The sequence below is a fragment of the Heptranchias perlo genome, chromosome 1 (genome assembly GCF_035084215.1).
Source record: "Heptranchias perlo isolate sHepPer1 chromosome 1, sHepPer1.hap1, whole genome shotgun sequence".
In the NCBI taxonomy this organism is placed as follows: domain Eukaryota; kingdom Metazoa; phylum Chordata; class Chondrichthyes; order Hexanchiformes; family Hexanchidae; genus Heptranchias; species Heptranchias perlo.
In genome coordinates, this window is record NC_090325.1 from 31,919,886 (window position 1) to 31,945,319 (window position 25,434).

Sequence of the window (25,434 nt, forward strand, 5' to 3'; positions counted from 1 at the left end):
TGTCTTTACAAAGGAGAAGGATGATGCAAGGATTGAGGAGGACTGTGAAATATTGGATGGGATAAACACAGTGAGAGAGGAAGTATTAGGGGGATTAGCAGCTTTGAAAGTGGATAAATCACCAGGGCCGGATGAAATGTATCCCAGGCTGTTAAAAGAAGCCAGGGAGGAAATAGAGAAGGCTTTAACAATCATTTTCCAAACTTCATTAGATACAGGTGTAGTGCCGGAGGATTGGAGGACTGCTAACGTTGCACCATTGTTTAAAAAGGGAGCGAAGGATAGACCGAGTAATTACAGGCCAGTCAGCCTAACCTCAGTGGTGGGCAAATTATTGGAATCAATTCTGAGGGACAGGATAAACTGTCACTTAGAAAGGCACGGACTAATCAAGGACAGTCTGCACAGACTTGTTAAGGGGAGATCGTGTCTGACTAACTTGATTGAATTTTTCGAGGAGGTGACAAGGAGGATCGATGAGGGTAGCGCAATTGATGTAGTCTACATAGATTTTAGCAAGGCTTTTGACAAGGTCCCACATGGCAGATTGGTCAAAAAAGTAAAGGCCCACGGGATCCAAGGGAATGTGGCAAATTGGATCCAAAATTGGCTCAGTGACAGGAAGCAAAGGGTTATGGTCGACTGGTGTTTTTGCGACTGGAAGGCTGTTTCCAGTGGGGTGCTTCAGGCTCGGTACTAGGTCCTTTGCTTTTTGTGGTATACATTAACGATTCGGACTTAAACGTAGGGGGCATGATTAAGAAATTTGCGAATGACACAAAGATAGGCCGTGTGGTTCATAGTGAGGAGGAAAGCTGTAGACTGCAGGAAGATATCAATGGACGGGTCAGATGGGCAGAAAAGTGGCAAATGGAGTCCAATCCGGAGAAGTGTGAGGTAATGCATTTGGGGAGAGCAAACAAGGCAAGGGAATACACAATAAATGGGAGGATACTGAGAGGTGTAGAAGAAGTGAGGGACCTTGGAGTGCATGTCCACAGATCCCTGAAGTAGCAGGACAGATAGATAAGGTGGTTAAGAAGGCATATGGAATGCTTTCCTTTATTAGCCGAAGCATAGAATAGAAAAGCAGGGATGTTATGCTGGAACTGTATAAAACACTAATTAGGCCACGGCTTGAGTACTGCACATAGTTCTGGTCACCACATTATAGGAAGGATGTAATTGCACTAGAGAGAGGGTGCAGAGGAGATTTACGAGGATGTTGCCAGGACTGGAGAATTTTAGCAATGATGACATATTGGATAGGCTGGGGTTGTTTTCCTTGGAACAGAGGAGGTTGAGGAGTGATTTGATTGCGGTGTACAAAATTATGAGGGGCCTAGATAGAGTCAATAGGAAGGACCTATTTCCCTTAGCAGAGGGGTCAATAACCAGGGGGCATAGATTTAAAGTGATTGGTAGAAGGATTAGAGCGGAAATGAGGAAAATTTATTTTACCCAGAGGGTGGTGGGGGTCTGGAACTCACTGCCTGAGAGGTTGGTAGAGGCAGAAACCCTCAACTCATTTAAAAAAATACCTGGATGTGCACCTGAAGAGCCACGACCTGCAGGGCTACGGACCAAATGCGGGAAAGTGGGATTAGGCTGGGTGGCTTGTTTCTCAGCTGGCACGGACACGATGGACCCAATGGCCTCCTTCTGTGCCGTAAATTTTCTATGATTCTAGTCCCACTCCCCAGCTCTTTTCCAATAGCCCTGCAATTTTGTGTTTTTCAAGTATATATCTGGTTCCCTTTTGAAATTTCCTCTTGTGTGAGCCAAGACATTGATTGTCAGCACCCTTTTTGACCATGCAGGGCATCACAGCAAAGTCCAATCTTGCTCACAACCAATACCACATGCACAAAGAGATGGAACTTCCCCTCCCACCCTCCCACCCCCCAGCTCGCGGGCCCTGAAGCCAATTACAGCATCCCTACTGTTTCCTCAGCTGAGATCAGCTAGCTCTGCACAAACTCGGAATTGAATCTTCCTGGTCTTTGTGGTTCAGTACCACACCAGATAGTGCATATAACCACTGAGTCATAAGGAAAGTTATGGAATACTGTTGTATTCCATGAGGAAAGTAGAACAGGCAAACAATTCACTAAAGTTTGCCCTTTCTCAGTCGTGGGAGAAAAAAAAACTTGGTATTTCACAATTATGCAACAGCTATGTACACATTAGTATTCCTAAACATAACATATTACCACTTCCTGTGGAGTTGGCCCTTTTTATAAGCTAAAACAGCACAAACAATTTTTTCAACTGGCATTTCACCAATCTGCCAGATCTCAATTTGCTTTTAAAAGTGTAATCTATTGGATTACCTCACTCTGAAAAATAAACACTTCTCCATATGTTCAAATGCATTTACTCACTCACTTTGATCATAAATCATAAATCTAACACTGAATATTTCCCCAATGTTGGCACATTGCGGTCATATAATGTCCTTATACCTCCAAGTGCCTGGATTTGAATAACGCACCCCCCACCACCCGATAGCAGGCAAAGGGCTCCTTTCTTTTCAAAACACTATCATAAGGCGGATGAGTTCTGGTAGTATCAACACAGTCTGCTGTATTCACTCAGAGGGTGGTTAATCTTTGGAATTTTCTACCCCAGAGGGCTGTGGATGTTCAGTCATTGAGTATATTCAAGACTGAGATCGATAGATTCTTGGACTCTAAGGAAATCAAGGGAGTGGGGGGTGGAGAAATTTACCGTGTGCTCCTTTAATGAGTAAATTACATGTCATTTGCACACAGATCTTTTTTGGTTGCTAGCTGCTCTTCAAGCACCCAATACCCTGATCAGATTCATAATGAAATTGTGATTTCATACTGAACTCAATCACAGGCATGGAGGCCATCCAAAACAACACACATATGCAAGTGTGTGAATGAACTACAACAACTAAGGTGTATACATACAGCAAGTTCCATATATGAAACTTATAAAAGATAAAAGTTCACAGAATTAATACCAAGTTAGCTAATTAAACTGAAAATGAGCTAAGTAACAGAAACATGAAGCTGCAAAAAACATTTTTCTGCAGATAATGACCAATGGAGTAATACACAATCCATAAATAAGTATAGCACTTGTAATATTTATTAATTTATAATGATTTGCTGATGGCATCAAATTATGTATATCAAATTAATAGCATTCAGGCAGATTTGGCTATTGAATGAGAGATAGATTTCAATGTAGACATAAATATCAAGTTGTGCAGAGTGGAACAGGGAGCTTGACATATAGGCTTACGGGATCTGACTGGCAAAAAAAAAAGAGGATTTGGGGACTGGACCAATGAACATTCACAAAGTATCCAGTGTGAAACAGCTGTCTACAAGACTAATCAAATACTGGACACTTCTGTGGCTCCCAGTAATGCCCAATTCAAGACATTTATCATTATTGCTTATAGTTGACACAGTGGAATCTGTTATACCGCCTAATACACAAAAACAGCTCTCTATTACTATATTGCTGATCCCAAAGAACAACAGCAAATTGTGAGAACCCTGGAGACCCATTAGTAGGAAAAAAATGACATGAGGTCAGCTTCCACACATATGCTGCCAAAACCCAACTCTACCTTTCAATCATCTCTCTCAACCCCTCCACTGCCTCTGTATTATTAAACATGGGGAAGACCAAAGCCATCGTCTTCAGCCCCCACCACAAATTCTGTACCCTCACCACCAATTCTATTTCTCTCCCCAGGTTGACCAGTTGAACTAGACTGTTTGTAACCTCTTGGACCCGGATCTGGTGTGTGCGTGTGTGCGTGTGTGCGAGACCGACTAGCAATGCCACCGTATTTAGAAGCACAATAATAGCCCAAGTTACTTCGTCTTTCAATTTTCACTCCCTGGAGAAAGCATCTCCGCTCTATTCCTGCCACACCAACCAAGATGACATGTGGAGAATGAGCCCATATCCCACCATCTTATAGTCCAGCAGCTGTGCAAAGTTATGCATTCATGCACTGTACACCTCGAGGACAACCTGGTTCTGCTGCATGTTCATCCCATCACAGTTTTGAATTAATATTCTTACGTGAGATTGTCTAAAAAGTCAAAATATTTAGAACATTAATCAATCTCCCGTTGCGTTGTCCCTGGTAAACTGAAAAAGTCACCTCCATGTCAGTCGTGGCTCAGTTAGTAGTACTCTCGCCTGAGTCAGAAGCTTGTGGGTTACCGACAAAAACTTACATTTATATAGAACTTTTAACGTAGTAAAATGTCCCAAGGTGCTTCACAGAAGCATTATCAAGCAAAATTTGACACCAGGCAACATAAGGGGATATTAGGACAGGTGACCAAAAGGTTGGTCAAATAAGTAGGTTTTAAGTTGAGTCTTAAAGGAGGAGACAGGGTTAGAGAGGCGGAGGGGTTTAGGGAGGGAATTCCAGAGCTTAGGGTCTAGGCAGCTGAAGGCACGACAGCCAATGGTGGTGCGATTAAAATCGGGGATGCGCAAGAGGCCAGAATTGGAAAAGTGCAGAGATCTAGGAGGGTTGTAGGGCTGGAGGAAGTTACAGAGAAAGGGAGGGGCGAGGACTTGGAGGAATTTGTAAACGAAGATGAGAATTTTAAAATTGAGGCATTGCAGGTCAGTGAGCACAGGGATGATGGGTGAACGGGACTTCTTGCGAGTTAGGAGCAGATTTTTGATGAGCTCAAGTTTATGGAGGGCAGAGATGGGAGACCAGCCAGGAGAGCATTGGAATGGTCAAGCCTAGAGGTAACAAAGGCATTGATGAAGCAGGCGAGCTGAAACGGGGCAGAGACGGGCGATGTTATGCAGGTGGAAGTAGGCGGGCTTGGTGATGAAGCAGATATGGGGACAGAAGCTCATCTCAGGGTCAAAGAGGACGCCATGGTTACGAACGGTCTGGATCAGCCTCAGACACTGGCTAGGGAGAGGGATGCAGTCGGTGGTTATGGAACGGAGCTTGTGGTGGGGATCGAAGACAATGGCTTCGTTCTTCCCAATATTTAGTTGGAGGAAATTTCTACTCATCCAGTACTGGACACCGGAGAAGCAGCGTGATAAATCAGAGGTGGTGGTGAGGTAGAGCTGGGTGTCGTCAGCATACATGTAGAACCTAACATCGTGTTTTTGGATGATTTCGCCGAGGGGCAGCATGTAGATAAGAAATAGGGAGGGGCCAAGGATAAATCTTTGGGGGACTCCAGAGGTAACAGTGCAGAAGTGGAAAGAGAAGCAGCTGATCCTCTGGCTACGACTGGATAAATGTAAGGTCAGGTGACGAAGGAGGTAAGCTCCGAAAGCTTGCGATTTTCAAATAAAACTGTTGGACTATAACCTGATGTTGTAAGATTCCTTACATTTATCCACCCCAGTCCATCACCGGCACACATCATTACGACTGGATAGATATGAATGGAACCAGGAGAGGACAGCCCCACCCAGCTGGACATCAAAGGAGAGGCATTGGAGGAGGATGGTGTGGTCAACCGTGTCGAAGGCTACAGACAGGTCGAGAAGGATGAGGAGGGATAGTTTACCACAGACACAGTCACATAGGATGTCATTTGTGACTTTGGTAAGGGACATTTCAGTGCTATGGCAGGGGCAGAAACCTGATTGGAGGGGTTCAAAAATGGAGTTGTGGGATAGATGGGCATGGATTTGAGGAAAGTGGAGGTTGGAGATAGGGCCATAGTTTACAAGGAAAGAGGGGTCAAGGGCAGGTGTTTTTGAGGGGGGGTTCAAGATTTGAGCACGGGTTCCAGGCTGATACTTCAATGCAGCACGGTCAGAGGTGCTGCCTTTGGGATGAGATGTTAAACAGAGGCTCTGACTGCCTTCTCAGGTGGACGTAAAAGATCCCATGGCACTATTCTGAAGAAGAGCAGGGGAGTTCTCCACTGTGTCCTGACTATTATTTAATCTCTTAACCAACATCATTAAAAGAGATTATCTGGTTATCATCACATTGTTGTTTATGGGACTTTGCTGTGTGCAAATTGGCTGCCACATTTCCTACATTACAGCAGTGATTACACTTCAAAAGTCCTTAATTGGCTGTAGAGTGCTTTGAACATCCTGAAGTCGTGAAAGGCGCTATATAAATGCAAGTTCTTTCTTAGAAGGCTATCTGAAATGCTCATTACTGTTAAAAGTAAAGATTATTTCGAGCATTAGTTCATTTTGATCAGTTTTGAAGGTACGTCTCTTTTACATCAAAAGTCTCAAAGTCCCCTCAAAGAACAGCTAGAATCATTCTGGCCTCCAAAGTCTATTTGCTCACCTCAGATGGGTAATAAATGGCGGCCTTGCCAGTGACACCCACCTCCCAAGAATTAATTTTTTAAAAAAGGACTGACCCTACGTTTGAAAGAGGGGCCACGGGGAAGTTGTTGAATTGTCTGTTAATGATAGCGTCAGTGGGAGCAGGCCCGCGCCAAACTCAATGAAGGAGTGTGAAACTGCATTGGATGGGCAAGAAAAAATTGGATTAAAAGTTATGTGTCAAGGAAAATAAAGAGAGCAATGGGAATTAAAGATTGATACGCCATGTAAACTTTGCATCGTGGACCTCAGCGTATTATTTCACAGGAAGTCTGAGCAGGGCACGCCACGAGAATTTTAATATAACATAAAATTGCTCTCAATTTCCTTCCTGGCACAGGGGAAAACATGTGGGGAGAGTCACACGCCACGTTGCCCCCCAATGGCCAGATCCTTTTTAATTTTTTTCTGGGGATGTGGAAACGCTGGCAATTTTGCAAATATTGCTCATTCCTAGTTGCCCTGAGGTAGGCCTTTCTGGTGCACTCCCGATGGCGTTAGTAAGAGAATTTCAGGATTTTCATGAAGAAACAGAAATATATGTCCAAGTCAGGATGGTGAGAGATTTGGAGGGAAAAATGGAGGTGATGGGTGTTCCAATGATGTTGCGGCTCTTGTCCTTCTTGGTGGTAGAGAGCGCAAGGCTGGGAAGTGCTGTCGAACACTGCATCCTGCAGCCACACTGCACCACCATCCAGTGGCAGGGACGCTGATCAAGCAGGCTACTGTGTACTGGATGGTGTCAGACTTCTTGAGTGCTGTTGCAGCTGCACCCAACTGAGCAAGTGATGACTATTTCATCACACTCCTGACTTGAGCCTTGCATATGCCGGAGAGGCTTTGAGGGGTCTTCACAGACCACTTAGCCTCTGCCCTTGGAATCACAGTGTTAATGTAGCTAGACTGGTTAAGCTTCTGGTCAATAACAGGGGACTTGGTGATGGTAGTGCCTATTTCAAAAAAAAATTCTTGGGATGTGATATGGGCATGCCATGTAAATTGCTTGAATTGTGTTCTAAAAATGGCGTTTCAGTAAAAGCGGCCACACAATATGGAGTCAGTAGTTAAACTGAATGCTGGGAAATCAAAACTAATTAAAGCCATGTAGATGTTTATTGGAACAGAACATTCCTTACCAGTGATAAAAGGCTAACAATGAGGTCTGAGCTCAGGAATAGCTTATGAGTGAGACATACCTTGTCTGGACTTGTGTAGGACCCTTTCTTAAAAGGAAGATTGACAATTTAGGAGAGTAAAAAGTAGAATTTGGTGCCTAGATATCCATGTCTCTTTAACTTAGTGGGTGAAACACTTGCTTTGTTTCCCTTTTTGTTTCTTGCTTTGTTTCCTTTATTGGTCTCTGTCCAGCTGTCTCTAATTGAGATTGAGTTTTGTACTAAAACTTAGCCATATTCCTCAGTGAGAATGAACCACTCTCTATAACCCATTACAAGAACATAAGAAATAGGAGCAGGAATAGGCCATACGGCCCCCCGAGTCTGCTCTGCCATTCAATAAGATCATGGCTGATCATCTACCTCAACTCCACTTTTCCAACCTATCCCATATCACTTGATTCCATTAGTGTCCAAAAATCTATTGATCTTAGTTTTGAGTATATTCAACGAGATTCACAACTCTCTGAATGAAGAAATTTCTTTTCATCTCAGTCCTAAATAGCCAACCCCTTATCCAGAGACTATGATGCCTAGTTCTGACTCTCCAACTAAGGGAAACAGCCTCTCAGCATCTACCCTGTCAAGCCCTCAAAGAATTTTATACATTTCAATGAGATCACCTAAACTCCAGAGAATATAGCCCCATTCTACTCAATCTCTCCTCATAGGACAACCCTCTCATCACAAATCTAGTGAACCTTCATTGCACCCCCTCTAAGGCAAGTATATCCTTCCTCGGGTAAGGAGACCAAAACTGTGCACAGTACTCCAGATAGTACTATTACGATAGAAAAATTTCACTTTTGCTAAGGATATGAATAAGATGTAGTGCTAATAGTATGCAACTGAATCTCAATAGAAGAGAGACTGATAGAATAATGCAGGAGTGTCCGACCTTCACCAAGCTCTAGAAATCCGGCCCTTAAAGCTCAGGCAACTCAAACCCAATTATGCTTATTTCTTAGTTGCGGGTTTGTGCTGTTTGAATTTTGTGGGCCTGAAGGTTTAAAAAGGGCTTTTAGCTTTATTGTCTTATTGGTGGATAAATCTTGATACAGACCACTAAGGTCTGTTAATATCAGCAACTTGAGATATATGCAAATTAATGGAGAGATAGATTAAAAGTCATACTTGCGTGACACGAAGATGAAAGCTTGAACAACCCTGGTGCAATGCATCAATGTTAAAATGCATTGAGCCATGCAAGAGGTTTACTTTGTTTTTTAAAACATTGTATAAGTCAGCAAACTCCAACATATTGTACAAATTGCTTTAAGGCAGAATGTAATGACAGGAACATGCTGCCAATGAGGAAAGCAGTGGGTGCCTGATGGTGCAAAAGGGGCTACAAATGGGTCAGGTGAAAACAAGGCTGACAGACAGGACCACATTGGGAGGTTGGGGCCTAATGATCTGAAAGGAGACAATGGCAGTTTGGGTCCTTTTCTGGATCCTTCCCCAAAGACTGCTAGATCCTGCTCCTTGCAATGCTGCTACATCCCAGCAACCCGCAATGCTGCCAGAATCTGCTCCCAAATCCCTTCCCCAGTCCAACTGAGCCCCAGATCCATCTTCCTAAGGAAATTTTCCACCACCCACAGATCCAAGAACCCCTCTCAATACTTACAAACCTCCAGACCGCTATCCCAGTGCTCCCTGATCCCCAGGACAGCCCATAATTTTCCAAAACCCTGGGACATCCCTACACAATGTTTACAGATCCCAAGACCCCTCTCTAAGGATCCCAGACAGTGGGGTCCTCCTTAGATTACTGCCAGACCTCAAGACTCCATCCATAATTCTGTTCAAGGTAAGTCGAAGGTTTTATAAGAACAGGGTTGGTATGTCAAGTAGTATTAACAACAAGAGGGAAGACTGCCAATTATGGGTTGGGGTCTCAGGGTCTAGCACTACTTTGATACAAAATGAGTCCTTTGTTTATCCATCATTGAAGGCCCACTGTTCATCTGAATGGTCCACAATAAATGTGACCAACAAATGCTGACTGGGGACCAGATACCAGACCCACGCCAGTTTCCTAGCACATCAACAGCTCAACCAGCTCCCATGCACCTGGTGCTCAGGTCCCTTCCCGCTCTCACCCTCACTTGCCTCAGGACACTGCGCCCACTCATCTCCACCAAACTAAACTGACTTTTCCAAGACTCTCAGAAATTTGCATGGATCTTATTTTAACTTTACAGCTCTTTCAAAAACACAGGATTCCAAGCATGTTTTGGAGGGCCACAGTGACCTGCATCTGCACATACATAGATCAACTTGCGTTTATATGGTGACTCTGACATAGAAAAATGTTCCAAAATATTTTCAAGAGGTGTAATCAAAAATTGGCATCAAGCCAAAGAAGAAAATATCAGGAAGGAAGACCAAAAGCTTGATAAGCAGGGAGAATTCCAGACCTTCAGGCCTAGGCGGCTGAAGGCATAGGCGCCAGTGATGGGGATCAAAGAAGAAAGGTGGGTTGTGCACAAGAGGCCAGAGTCAAAGGAATAGTGTGTTCTGAGGGGGGAGAGTTAGTTCTAGGGCTAGAAGAGGTTACAGAGATAGGGAGGGATGAGGCCATGAAGAGATTTGAACACGAGGATGAGAATTATAAATCAGAGATGTTGACAGGCTTTGGTTTGTGCTGTTTCAGTCCTGTAGGAGGGGCAGAAACCTAATTGGAGAGATTCAAACATGCAGTTGCAGGAGAGACAGGCATAGATTTGGAAGATGACAATACAGCCAAGGACTTGGAGAGGAAAGGGAAATTGGATATGGGGCAGTCGCTTCCAAGGACAGAGTGACTGACGGTGTTTTTTTTTTTTGAGGATAGGGATGATGGCAGTGGTTTTGAAATGGAGAGGGATAATGCCTGCGGAGAGGAAGTCATTTACAATCAGCTACTGTGGGAAGTTGGGTGGCCAGCAGTTTAGTGGTAATTCAGTCAAGGGAGTAGGTGGGGGGGGGGGGGGGGGTCTCATGGACATGATGAGGTCAGAGAGGGTGCACCACGACAAGCTATTTCACCTTGTGCAGAACAGTAGAGCCAGAGGACATGCCTGTGCTTGAAAGGGGGTAAATTCAAAACTAATCTGTGGAAACATTATTTCAATGAGTGGTAAATCTATGAAACAGGCTCTCTAGGGAGATGGTGCAAGCAAATAGTACTGATTCATTCAAATGCAAATTAGATATATTTTTTCAGAAAATATTTTGGGACACAGTATATGAGTAATTTGAAACATGACATTTGGTATGTGTAGCATGCTCTCTCCCCATACGCCTTGATGCCTTCTGTGTCTAGAAATCTATCTAGCTCCTTCTTAAATATATTCAGTGATTTGGCCTCCTCATCTCAGTCCTAAATGGCCTATCCCATATCCTGAGACTGTGACCCCCCTCGTTCTGGACCCCTAGCCAGGGGAAACGTTTCCACAGATTAGTTTTGAATTTACCCCCTTTCAAGCACAGGCATGTCCTCTGGCTCGACTGTTCTGCACAAGGTGAAATAGCTTGTCGTGGTGCACCCTCTCTGACCTGCATCCAGTCTGTCTAGCCCTGTCAGAATTTTATATGTTTCAATGAGATACCTTCTCATTCTTCTAAACTCGAGTGAATACAGGCCGAGTCGACCCAATCTCTCCTCATAAGACAGTCCTGCCATCCCAGGAATCAGTCTGGTGAACCTTTGCTGCTCTCCCTCTATGGCAAGTATATCCTCTCTTAGGTAAGCAGACCAAAACTGCACACAATACTCCAGGTATGGTCTCACCAAGGTCCTGTATAACTGCAGTAATGATGTGGAGATGCCGGTGATGGACTGGGGTTGACAATTGTAAACAATTTTACAACACCAAGTAATAGTCCAGCAATTTTATTTGAAATTCACAAGCTTTTGGAGGCTTCCTCCTTCCTCAGGTGAATTCACCTGAGGAAGGAGGAAGCCTCCGAAAGCTTGTGAATTTCAAATAAAATTGCTGGACTATAACTTGGTGTTGTAAAATTGTATATAACTGCAGTAAGACATTCTTGCTCCTGTACTCAAATCCTCTTGCAATGAAGGCCAACATACAATTTGCCTTCCTAATTGCTTGCTGCACCTGCATGTTTGCTTTCAATGACTGGTGTACAAGGACACCCAGGTCCCTTTGTACATCAACATTTCCCAATCTATCACTATTTTAATGCTCTGCCTTTCTGCTTTTCCTTCCGAAGTGGATAACTTCACATTTATCCATGTTATACTGCATCTACCATGTATTTGCCCACTCACTCAACTTGTCTAAATCGCCTTGAAGCCTCTTTCCATCCTCCTCACAACTCACGATCCCACCTAGTTTTGTGTCGTCAGCAAACTTGGAAATATTACATTTGGTTCCCTCATCCAAATCATTGATATATATTGTGAGTAGCTGGGGCCCAAGCACTGAACCCTGCAGTACCCCACTAGTCACTACCTGCTACCCTGAAAAAGACCTATTTATTTCTACTCTGTTTCCTGTCTGTTAAGCAATCCCATGTGCTTTAATTTTGCATACTAACCTCTTATGTGGGACTTTATCAAAGGCCTTCTGAAAATCCAAATAAACCACATCCACTGGTTCTCCCTTCTCTATTCTACCAGTTACATCCTCAAAAAACTCCAGTAGGTTTGTCAAACATGATTTCCCTTTCATAAATCCATGTTGACTTTGTCTAATCCCATTGATATTTTCTAAGTGTTCTGTTATCACATCTTTTATAATACTCTAGCATTTTCCCTACTACTGATGTTAGGCTAACTGGAGAATATGTGACTTTGGACCCATGGTTCCGAAAGCTTTCCATCACTAGGGCTTTTCCTCACCTCATGTCTGGGTGTGTTACATACTAATTGATAGAGATTGATTGCCATGATCAAATCAACAACATTATTGTTGTGCCATGCAACGACCAGGAAAATCTTTTTAGGTCCAGCAATTCCAGTGTTCCAATGTAGGGTATAGGGTGAGATGGGAAATAAACTAGAGAAACACACGGGTTCAGGGCTAGGGCAAGGTGAAGTTTGGCTTGGTGGGAAAGAGGAAGGTCGAGAAGAAGCTGAACAGATGATCTCCCTCCTGAGTGACAAAGAATTCCACAAGCACCTCATGCTTATTGTTGTTGAGGGTGGAGGGGGCAGGAGAGCAGTTTAAGGAGATGGTTGATAGTGGAGAAAAGAAGCAGGGAGTTATAAGAACATAAGAAATAAGAGCAGGTGTAGGCCATCCGGTCCCTCGAGCCTGCTCCACCATTCAACAAGATCATGGCTGATTTTCTACCTCAAATCCATTTTCCTACACTATCCCCATATTCCTTGATGCCTTTAATATCTAGAAATCTATCGATCTCTGTTTTGAATGTACTCAATCTTTGCTCTCCAAGTCTGTTAAGCATTCTCTGAGGAGAGTGAGACCCAATAGAGCTTGATGTGCTCCAGCCACATCTGGTGATGGATAGCTAAGCCAGTTGTGCACCAAATATGCTCAGTCTGCATCCCTTGGTGCGAAGATTGCAGCCATACCAGAAGGAAATGACCGGGGTGGAAGGGAGAAAAAGTTGTGTTAGGAACAAGGGCATCAAGAGTGAAAGGCAAAGGAGTGGTGAGCAAATTGACATTGTGGAGGTATCATTTCGAATGGAAGGCTAATAGCTAGGCAGAGAGTTTAAAAGTGCAGTTGAGGGGGGGGAGAGTTTTTTTTTTCACCCAAGGGAAGGTGGTTCTGGGGCTCATCAAAGCCAACCCAACTGCTGGCCTAACTCATCAGCTCAGCTAAAACCAGGAATGGAACCATTAATGGAGCTATCCAGCCTAACAATCATTTTAGTTAGTTTTTTTTTCATGATTTCTAAACACAGTTCGATTCCTTGATTTTTATTAAATAATTCTTAGCTTTTAGATTATTCCCCCCTTCCTAATTTTTCTCTGCCTGAAGCCACTGATTTCTTGTTGGGAATACAAGAGTTACCCAAGTGCCTATTATTCACATGTAAACCTTAAAAGGGAAAGTTGGCATGGCCATTTTACCACAGGAGGCATCGTAGCCATAACGGATCTTGTCCTCACTAGTCATCTATACATGTGCATTTCCAGCAGGAGGTAACGGATCGTGATTGGGAACACAAATCCCTATCCCAGCTGACATCAACCAACACAGCATAGACCATGCATTGAACATAGGACCTTCCTGGTCTTTATGACTTAGTTCGTTGAGCCATCAAGGGAGCTTTCCTGAGCTGCGTATCTCAACCACTTTGGTCTTCCTATTTTTTCTTCTTTTCCACCACAAGAAATATACTTTCTGTCCACCATCTTACATTAATTTCTGTTCTCTGCAGCCAGGAGCATGAGTCCCAAAGGTTATGTTGTCTACCCGGTGCCAGGATTAAGGATTTCTCCAGGCTGGAGAAGAACTTGGAGTGGGAGGGGAAGGATCCAGTTGTCGTGGTCCACGTAGGTACCAACGACATAGGTAGGACTAAGAAAAAGGTTCTGCTGAGAGAGTTTGAGCAGCTAGGGACTAGATTAAAAAGCAGAACCACAAAGGTAATAATCTCTAGATTATTACCTGAGCCACGAGCAAATTGGCATAGTTACGTAAATAAGATCAGAGAGATGAATGCATGGCTCAAAGATTGGTGTGGGAGAAGTGAGTTTCGATTCGTGGGGCACTGGCACCAGTACTGGGGAAAGAGGGAGCTGTTCCGTTGGAACAGTCTACACCTGAACCACGCTGGGACCAGAGTTCTAGCGAATCGAATAACTAGGGAGGTAGATAGGGCTTTAAACTAAATTGGGGGGGGGGGGGGGGGGGGGCGGGGGAGGATCCCAGTGGAGAGAAATCTAGAATGCTAAAGAGAAAGACAAGGAAGCAGTGCAGGAAAGTGATTGGGATAGGGATAACCAGATTGTATCAGGAAGGGACAGAGCGTACAAACAAAAGAGGGTCCAGGTAAGAAAAAAATGGTAATAGGACCATAGTACAAAAAAATGTTAAGGTGTCTAAAATTGTTAAAAAGACAAATCTAAAAGGCACTTAAGGTAGACGAATTAACAGCGCAAATAGATGTAAACAGATATGATATAATTGCAATTGCAGAGACATGGCTGCAGGTGACCAAGGCTGGGAGTTGAATATCCAAGGGTATTTGATATTTAGGAAGGACAGGCAAAAAGGAAAAGGAGGTGGAGTGGCATTGTTAGTAAAGAATGAAATCAGAGCAATAGTGAGAAAGGATATTGGCTCAGAAAATCAAGATATAGAATCAGTCTGGGTGGAGTTAAGAAGCACCGAGGGGCAAAAAACACTGGTGGGAGTTGTCTATAGGCCTCCAAACAGTAGTGGTAACGTAGAGAAATTAAAGATGCATGTAACAAGGGTACTACTGTAATCATGGGTGACTTTAATCAACATATTGACTGGCCAGACCAAATTAGCAATAATACTGTGGAGGATAAATTCTTGGAGTGTGTACAAGATGGTTTTTTAGACCAATACGTTGAGGAGCCAACTAGGGAACAGGCTATCCTAAATTGGGTATTGTGCAATGAGAACGGGTTAATTAATAATCTTGTTGTGCAGGGTCCTTTAAGGAAGAGTGGCCATAACATGATAGAATTCTTCATTAAGATGGAAAGTGAAGTAGTCCAATCCGAAACTAGGGTCCTAAATCTAAACAAAGGAAACTACTAAAGGTATGAGGAGTGAGTTGGCTATGATAGGTTGGGAAGTTTCATTAAAAGGCATGGCGGTGGATAGGCAATGGCTAACATTTAAGGAACGAATGAATGAATTGCAACAATTATACATTCTTTTCTGGCGTAAAAACACAAAAGGAAAAGCGGCCCAACCATGGCCAACAAAAGAAATTAAGGATGGTATAAGATCCAAAGAGGAGTCATATAAAGTTGCCAGAAAAAGTAACAAGCCTGAGGATTGGGAGCAGTTTAGAATTCAGCAAAAAAGGACCAAGAGATTGATTAAGAGGGGAAAAATAGAGTATGAGAGTAAACTTGCAAGGAACATAAAAGTGGACTATAAAATCTTCAACAAGTATGTAAAAAGAAAAAGATTAGTGAAGATAAATGTAGGTTCCTTACAGTCAGAAACGGGAGAATTTATAATGGGGAACAAGGAAATGGCAGAGCAATTAAACAAATACTTTGGTTCTGTCTTCACGGAAGAGGACACAAATAACTTCCCAGAAATGCTAGGGAATCAAGGGACTAGTGAGAACGAGGAATTAAAGGAAATTACTATTAGTAAAAAAAGTGCTGGAGAAATTAATGGGACTAAAAGCTGATAAACCCCCAGGGCCGATAATCTGCATCCCAGAGTACTAAAAGAGGTAGCCATGGAAATAGTGGATACATTGGTTGTCATCTTCCAAAATTCTATAGATTAAGCATGTGGAGTGGCATTTAAGCAGAACTGTGCTGAAACAAACATGGGAAAAAGCTAAACTCGAAACAATGGATATATATATAATTTTTTTTTAAATCACAAAATGAAAAAAGGCTCTAGTAATTTGTGCCATCACCATCCGCCGCCACCCCCAGGTTCAGGGACAATTGCCCCGATGCATAATACAAGTTGTTTTTCTCATCCAGGCTGTGACATTCTCTACTACAGTAAGCACCCTGTCACTCCCTACCTTGTACAATTGGTAGCTGAAAAATGTGTCTGACTAATCTGCATCAAGGAAAGGAAGAGAAACTAAATTAAGGATTGTTCCACCATAACTGTAGTTTCATAGACAATTAATTTCATTCTTCTTGAAGAAAAACAAATTATGGTGAAAGGTCACCAACTGCTCAATGAATAACTGCACTGTCTGATGCAGTACTCAGCCAGACTAGGAAGGGCCCAGGTTTGACTGCCACATTATCTAAATTTTGCTGATTCAAGTCAGAGCAAAGAGAGATACAATTGGCCTTAGCCTCCTTATTTAATGCAATTTATTTTCTTTATTTTTGTGCTAGGGAAGGGGGGGGGGCGGGAGAAAAAGACAAGAACCAGGGTTCCTGCTCTGGATCAATGACCTATGACCGCTGCTGGACCACATGTGCAAGTCAGGCAAGAGCAAATCAGGCTCAGCTATGATGTCACTGGCTCCAGCAGCAAATAATCAATTTTCTCTCCTCCACCTCTTCTGAAGGCATTGATTTCTGCAATGATACAGAATCATAGAATGGTTATAGCACAGAAGTAGGCCATTCGGCCCGTCAAGACTGTGTCAACTCTCTGCAAAAGCAATCCAGCTAGTCCCACTCCCCCGCCCTTTCCCCGTAGTCCTGACAATTTTTTCCCTTCAAATATTTATGCAATTCCCTTTTGAAAGCCACAATGGAATCTGCCTCCACCATCCCCTCAGGCAGTGCATTCCAGATCATAACCACTCGCTGCATAAAAATGTTTTTCCTCATGTCGCCTTTGGTTCTTTTGCCAATCATCTTAAATCTGTGTCCTCTGGTTCTTGACCCTTCTGCCAATGGGAACAGTTTCTCTCTATTTAATCTGTCTAGATCCCTCATGATTTTGAATACCTCTATCAAATCTCCTCTCAACCTTCTCAGCTCCACAGAAAACAACCCCGGCTTCTCTAGTCTATCCACGTAACTGAAGTCCTTCATCCCTGGAACTATTCTAGCAAATCTTTTCTGCACCCTCTCTAAGGCCTTCACATCCTTCCTAAAGTGCAGTGCCAAGAACTGGACACAATACACCAATTGTGGCCAAACCAGTGTTTCATAAAGGTTCATCATAACTTCCTTACTTTTGTACTCTATGCCTCTATTTATAAAGCCCAGAATCCCGTATGCTTTTTTAACCGCTTTCTCAACCGGCCCTGCCACCTTCAACGATTAATGCACATATACCCCCTGATATCTCTGTTCCTGCACCCCCTTTAGAAATGTACCATTTAGTTTATATTGCATCTTCTCATTCTTCCCACCGAAATGTATCACTTCGCACTTCTCTACATTAAATTTCATCCGCCCATTCCACCAGCCTGTCTACATCCTCTTGAAGTCTAACACTATCCTCCTCACTGTTCACTACACCTCCAAGTTTTGTGTCATCTGCAAATTTTGAAATTGGGCCCTGTGCACCCAAGTCCAAGTCATTAAAATATATCAAGAAAAGCAGTGGTCCTAGCACCAGCTGCTAGGGAACACCATAGTATACCTTCCTCGGTTCCACAGAAAGTGTACCCCCCTCTGGCATTTTCCCAACTGGCCATTCTTCAAGTATTACTCCAGAGAGTGAATTTGAGAAGAATATTTAACCATAAAAGGCATCATAGCTGAGCCTGATTCCTGTCCATAACCAACAGCCATGCCTGACTAATTTATTGGATTTCTTTCAGAAGATAGCCTTGCAGATGGGGGAGATGCAGTGGATGTTATCTATCTGGATTTCAGGAAGGCATTTTACACTGTCCAACACAATAGGCTACCGCATACGGTCCAAGTCCATGGGATAAATGGGAATGTAGCAAAATGGATTAGCAAACAGTTGGTTGGTTGGTAGATAAACAACGAGTAATAGTTCATGGGCAGGTATCAAGTTGGCATCCAGTTAACAGTGGAGTGCCACAAGGTTCAGTGTTGGGAATGCTGTTGTTTATCATTTTTATAAGTGATTTAGAGGAATGAAATGTGCCCAAATCTGCAGAAGGCAGCAGTGGCAAATATCAATGCACATAATTTCAAAAGCATCTTGACAAGCTTGTTCAGTAGGTGGAGAAATGACAGATGCAATTTAATACAGGTAAATGTAATATTATAAGATTTGGCAGAGGGTAGGTTGATGTGGATTATGTGCTAAATGGGAATGTACTTGAGGTATCGGAGCAGGAGAGATCTTCGGGTTTTAGTGCTCAGATCACTCAAACCATCAGCATAATGTTCCCAGGCTGTTAAAAAAAGCAAACAGAGTGTTGGGATGCATAGCAAGGGGTATAACATATAAATACAGAGAGCTCATTTTAAAACTATATTTGTTCCTGGTGAGATCACATCTGAAGTACTGGATGCAGTTTCCATCTCCCTATTTCAAAAAGGAAATTCAGTTATTAGAGGGGGCACACAGAAGGACTACACAGTTCATTCCAAAACTTAAGGGAATGACATATGAGGAAAGACTGACTACCCTGACTCTTCTCTCTCTTGAAAAGAGACTGAGAGGGGATGTGATAGAACTGTTTAAAATTATGAAAGGCTTGAAAAAATTGGATCAAAGTTTATCTGCCGTGTACAGAAGTTAAGCACAGTGGGTCATATTTACTAATTAAGGATAACAAAAGAAAATAGGAAACGCAGGAGGAACTTTTTTGTACTGAAAGGGTAAGTATGAGGAACAGATTAGAGGTACTGGTGGTGGAACTAGACACATTAATGCATTTCGAGAAGGAACTAGACAGGTTCTTGTCAACAAATGGGATTCAGGGTTATTAGAAATGCACCTACGGAATACAGTGGCTAGGTGGGTTAGATGAACCAAAGGTCTTCTCCTGCCTGAAACTGTCACAATATTACTAGGCAAATACAGCTTCCTTACTCCAGCAGCAGACTTGTACTCAGTTTTTGAACAGTTAGTTCAAGTATGTTACCCAGATAAAGGAATCAGATTTAGCAGCATAAATGCCAGGGGCCAGTTCATGGATCCTGGTCTCCCAGAATCTAAACTAAATGGTACCACATATAAAGCAGCTTCGGTCAACTTCTCTCTCTCTCCTCACTGCTTTGTTACTATACACTGCAATGTAATATAATTCTTGGTACCTGCAAATAATGCCATGAAACACAACTCTTAAATTTCTCAAAAGAAACAATTCCGCTCCAACGTAATTTCACGTGGTGCTAACTGCACTTATAGCATAAAATGTGAATAGCACAGCTGTAATGTCAACATAAAGCCAGAGGCAAGATCCTGTACCAAAAGGGCATCGGTGCAATTGGTTTACACCACAAAATATTCACTCCACAATAAAATCAGCATCAGACTACTCTGGAATATACTGATTGTACAAACTTGCTAAAACAACCTTCTTCAGAGAATTGTTTACTCTTTGTGCAAAAAATTTTGAAAAGTAAAAAATTAAGTACTCCACTGAGTACAACTGCAATTGCATATACTCAAATGTAATCTTGGGGAGAGGTTCATACTGGCATCAATGGTGAAAATGTACTGCTGACTTGTACAGACAAGTAATGATATCAGCCTGCCCACAACCAAACTGAAGGTAGTAGATTCAATGCAAGCTCCATCACCAGCAGCCATTTTCTTTCCCAACCTGGCACAGTGGTCAGAAGCACCCCAGTGAAATCCTCTTGAGGAGGATTTTGCTGCACCTGACAGCACTGGCACCAGGTTATTTACTTTGTAGGCTTGCCTCAGAGATTGCGATTGATGTTGGAGGCAAAACTGTAAAGTAAATAGGGTGTGACCAAGTTATAAGCACAGGTGAGGGAAGCCATTTACCTATCTAGCTCATCCATCCATAGAGAGATTACCCCCCGCACCCTCCACCATCCCCCCCCCCCCGCCCACAATTACAGCACCTCTTGAATGGCTGCAGACTTTTGCCTCCATTAACCTGAGAGATCATTACAGATATTAATCACCAAGTACTTCCTGCCATCAGTCCTAAATTTGCTTTTTACCTATTTGCATCTACATCCTTTTTGTCTGGAGTTATGGCTCAATTTGAAATTGTACTCAAAATTAACCCTTTCTCTTCTACTTAGTATCTCTAAAAGGTCCACTTTCATATGCCTGCTTTCAAGGCTGAAAGGATAAGTTTTATAAACTTTCCTCGTAACTCATTTCTCTGACACTATGGATTAGCCTCGTCGTTCCCCCTTCTCTGCATCATTTCCAGGAGTTGGATGTTTCTTTTGCACCTCAGTGACAAGAACTGAATACAATATTCAAGGAGCAGCCTGAGCGAAGTACTATACAGCTTCTGCAGAATGGCTTCAAACTTAAACTCCAATCTCACAATATAATTCAACATTCTGTTTGCTTTGTAATTGCTGCTTTGCAATAAACGGACAAGAGTAAACCTGGGTGTACAATACATCACTAGTACCTACCATTTTGTCAAATTTTGACTACCACCAGCAAGGGGACAACTGCAACAGGACACCAACAGACAGATACACGCATAATACATTAATGATTTATAAATGTTAATGCTTGACAACTAAACTTGTACACTACGTTTATGGTGCTCTTAGTTACTTCTCCGTGCTTTCAGTCATCTCTCCTCACTCTTCCAATACTTGGCATCTGTTTCTCCTCCATGAAATGTCTTAAGGTGTTTTTTTTATTGAAAGCTCTAAATAAATGCAGGATGTTATTATCCACACCCAGAGAGCTTAGGTGTTAGGTTGGCAAGTATTTCCTCCCCCGACAAAGTGCGTGCACAAAAGACTAGTTTCCTTCTGCTTGTCCCGCTAGGACCACTTTACCCATTTGGGCACTGAGCTGCAAGATTATCTGGAGCTGGGAGGAATATAGGAATAATCCCAGCTCCCCCTAATGGTACACCTACACCTCCATATCCCAATAATGAGCCAGGCTAACTGGTCATTCATCATCAACAATACTCTGGTGTGAATTCTTTAGAGCAAAGATAGTTCTTGGTTCTTCAAGTATTTGGTTCCATCTTCCCTGATCTGGCATGTCATCTTCCAGCCAACCAAATGAACCCCAAACAGATTACTTAGCCACCACCGCACCACCACCCCCCCCCCCACCCTACCCCACCTTATGGAATGGTTGGAGGTAAATGAGGAGCAACTTCAAAACAAAAGCTGTGAGACTCAGTAGTTCATAAGTTCGAGCAAAACACTCCCAGAATCGTTTGTTCAATTAGTAATTATTCATCAGAAGAGGGCAACCAGAATGATTGTGGGGATGGAGGGACTGGAATACGAGAAGCGATTACGTAGGCTGAGTATGTTCTCATTGGAGAAGAGATGGTTGAGAAGTGATGTGATTACTGTTTTTAAAATTCTAAATGGATTAGGTAATGTAGATTATGGCAAGCGGTTTCATCTTGCCCAGAACAGTATAATGAGTGGCCCTGGCCTGCGCTTGAAGGGATGTATATTCAATACTAATCTGCAGAAACATTATTTCAGTGAATGAGCAGTGAATCTATGGAATAGGCTTCCTAGGGAGACGGTGGAAGCAGGAAGTATTGAATCATTCAAATGCAAATTCAAGATTTTTTTTCAGAAAATATTTGGGGTGCAGAATATGAGGAATCAGAGACACAAAGTGTGTTAAGTATATCATGTTTGAGAGAAACAGGTGACTTTGAACCTATGGACCCCAAAGCTTTTCACCACTGCCGGGTTTTGCTCGCCCCCATGTCTGACTGAGTCTGTTGCAGACTGACTGATTGCCATGATTAGTCATCAACTCCATTATTGTTGTAGCATGAAAAAGCATGGTGGAAGGTGAACTAGATAGACCTAGTGGTTACTATTCATGGGTAAGCCTTGTCTGTGTGTGTCAGCAGGTCATTTAATCTCAGAAAGCATTACAATCAAATCCAATCCCAATCCTGTCTGTGCCCATTGTACACAGATGCACACTTGCAGCAAGGGTCACTAAACAGTGATCAGGATCACAAATCCTAGCTGATTTTTTTTCCTCCCTAAACCGAGGCACCAAGTCCAATTCTGGCATCAACCAAGCTGCCGGTAGGGATATCAGCAGACTCAGCAGAGACCAAGCTGGGATCTTCCAGGTCTGTCCAGCACATCTATTCATTGGATAAACTTGCTAGAGTCATCAGGAGAACTGAGGAAAAGCTCCGTCTTCCTGCCATTCTCAAAAGGTAAAGCAGGCAAAATTCTGACAGTACTTATTTTTATAACCCACGAATCTGTTTCTAATCAGAAATTCATACAGCGTTTTTCAGCAGAAAAATAACTGCTTTACCTGAAAAATTATACCACTTATTTACAACTCCAAGAGAGGAGCAGACAGACAATTCATTCAAGTAAGTTGTGATGGAGGCTTGTAATGTGTAATAATGTCCTTTAGTTCTGTGCTCACAGTGCATGTAAAATAAGACAAAATTTTAGGGGGTACATATAGTTCAAAATACTCTCTACATTACCAAGATTACATAGCTTAAAATCAACATAACTATGGGGGTGCTTTGAAAAATATGTTCCTTCACATTCTTTATGACGTTCTTCCACATTAAAGGCGCTATAGAATTGCAAGTTGTAGTTGTTTAAATAAATTACCTGCACGACATTACATCAACTACAATCTAGTCCTAGCAACATTTTAAAGGCTGTACTGGATAGTACAATTCCTCGATCCCATTTTCTATGCTGAAAACGAGTTCAGTTCGCTCTCTGTAACAGGCCTGTATTGACACAACTGACAACCTGCATGCATTTACTTTTATCACCACCCTGAGCTCTGGGTTATGTACAGTGTAAAACCACACATACATGTCGCTTTACTCGCCTGCTGTCCGGGTCCCGTTTGTTTCGCTTACTGTGCACGGCCTGTCTGCACAAACAAAGCTGAGCTGAGCCCAGCGGTCAAAACACCGAGGAGCGAATTAACTGCAATTCACTCACGATCCAACCGCCGTCTTCCCTCACGCCCTCCACGTCGCACAGCTCGCGTCACTGGATAAGGGTCACAGGTCAAGCGCATGCCTGAAAGGGGAACTCGCTATGTGTTATGGGAGTTGTAGTTTTGCTTTCAGTGACTTGTTTCTGAGGGGTTTTTTTTGCACCCTTTAGTTACCGCGTTCTACAGTTTGGTCTTGCAGGATTTATTTACTTGATTGATTGTAATTTATTTCACCGTTCAGTTCATTCTACAGATTAATTTTCAACGGTTTTTGTACATATTCATAGCTTGTTTAATATGCAGTAATTGTCAGGTATCATAAATACATTTTCTGGTGAGTGTTTATTGTTGAGAGCAATAGCGGTGATGCCATGATTTTGGCAACATACTAGTTTTAAAATTACTCATTGCTGAAAATCAACAAAGTGGATCTGAAAAGGAAGCAACCCTTTCAAAAATAAAAACAGAAATGCAATGTATCAGCATCTGAAAACATTTCATAAAGGACCTACACCCAAAACATGAACCTTTACAGATGTTGTCAATTATTTCCAACATTTATGTTTTTATTTCAAATTTTCAGCATTACACTTTAGTCTTTGGGTTATATGGAGTCATTCGTCCATGGAGTGTACCTATAGCATTAAGGTAAGCTATTCTAACCGTCCCATATCTCAGAAGTCTTCTCCTCTAACTTGTGTTCTGATTGATTTTAAAACAATTTTTACTTCACAATTGATAGATTTTTGATCTTTAAAAAAAATGACATTTCACGTTATTGACTTTCAACAAACCAACCAGACCATGACTTCCCAAAAGCTACCTGAACAATTACTCTCCCTTTCTGAAACACTCCCTCCACTCAGAGACCATTTACCTCTTTCACAGCAGCGCTTTCACCCTCTAATCCCTCTCCTTTTATAGATACACTTTCTACTCTTCCCAGTTCACAGAGAAAAGACAAATTAACATTTGTGGGTTTTTGTTGAATTGAATGTGCTGATCTGGTGTCCATCACCAAGAGTGGCTCGGTAGCACCACGACTGACCGAGCTGGCCGAGTCCTGAAGGACATAGCTGCCAGACTGGGCCTGCAGCAGGTGGTGAGCGAACCAACACGAGGGAAAAACTTACTTGACCTCGTCCTCACCAATCTACCTGTCGCAGATGCTTCTGTCCATGACCGTATTGGTAGGAGTGACCACCGCACTGTCCTCGTGGAGACGAAGTCCCGTCTTCGCACTGAGGACACCATCCAGCGTGGCACTATCACCATGCTAAATGGGATAGATTCAGAACAGATCTAGCAGCTCAAAACTGGGCATCCATGAGGTGCTGTGGGCCATCAGCAGCAGCAGAATTGTATTCCAGCACAATCTGTAACCTCATGGTCCGGCATATTCCTCACTCTACCATTACCAACAAGCCAGGGGATCAACCCTGGTTCAATCAGGAATGTAGAAGAGCATGCCAGGAGCAGCACCAGGCATATCTAAAAATGAGGTGCCAACCTGGTGAAGCTACAACTCAGGACTACATGCATGCTAAGCAGCGGATGCAACATGCTATAGACAGAGCTAAGCGATTCCACAACCAACGGATCAGATCAAAGCTCTGCAGTCCTGCCGCATCCAGTCGTGAATGGTGGACAATTAAACAACTAACGGGAGGAGGAGGCTCTGTAAACATCCCCATCCTCAATGATGGCAGAGTCCAGCACGTGAGTGCAAAAGACAAGGCTGAAGTGTTTGCAAACAGCTTCAGCCAGAAGTGCCGAGTGGATGATCCATCTTGGCCTCCTCCCGAAATCCCCACCATCACAGAAGCCAGTCTTCTGCCAATTCGATTCACTCCACGTGATATCAAGAAATGGCTGAGTGCACTGGATACAACAAAGGTTATGGGCCCCGGAAACATCCCAGCTGTAGTGCTGAAGACTTGTGCTCCAGAACTAGCTGCGCCTCTAGCCAAGCTGTTCCAGTAGAGCTAAAACACTGGCATTTACCCGACAATGTGGAAAATTGCCCAGGTATGTCCTGTCCACAAAAAGCAGGACAAATCCAATCCGGCCAATTACCGTCCCAACAGTCTACTCTCAATCATCAGCAAAGTGATGGAAGGTGTCATCAACAGTGCTATCAAGCGGCACTTACTCGCCAATAACCTGCTCACCGATGCTCAGTTTCGGTTCCGCCAGGACCACTCAGCTCCAGACCTCATTACAGCCTTGGTCTAAACATGGACAAAAGAGCTGAATTCCAGAGGTGAGGTGAGAGT

The 25,434-nt window shown here is 43.0% G+C and overlaps 1 protein-coding gene across 3 annotated transcripts in view; it reads right to left on the minus strand.

Moving 5' to 3' along the window:
- Nucleotides 1-23,198, minus strand: part of dym (dymeclin) — a 412,070-nt gene extending 388,872 nt beyond the window's left edge. Inside the window, exon 1 of one of the 3 annotated variants that reach the window (XM_067983422.1) lies at nucleotides 23,045-23,198. The gene's annotated coding sequence lies outside the window, so the exon portion shown is untranslated. Of the gene's footprint in view, nucleotides 1-18,382; nucleotides 18,401-23,028 lie in introns of those variants that run through there. The other 2 variants (XM_067983431.1, XM_067983440.1) reach the window with 2 other exon arrangements.
- Between the last annotated feature and the right edge of the window lie 2,236 nt (nucleotides 23,199-25,434).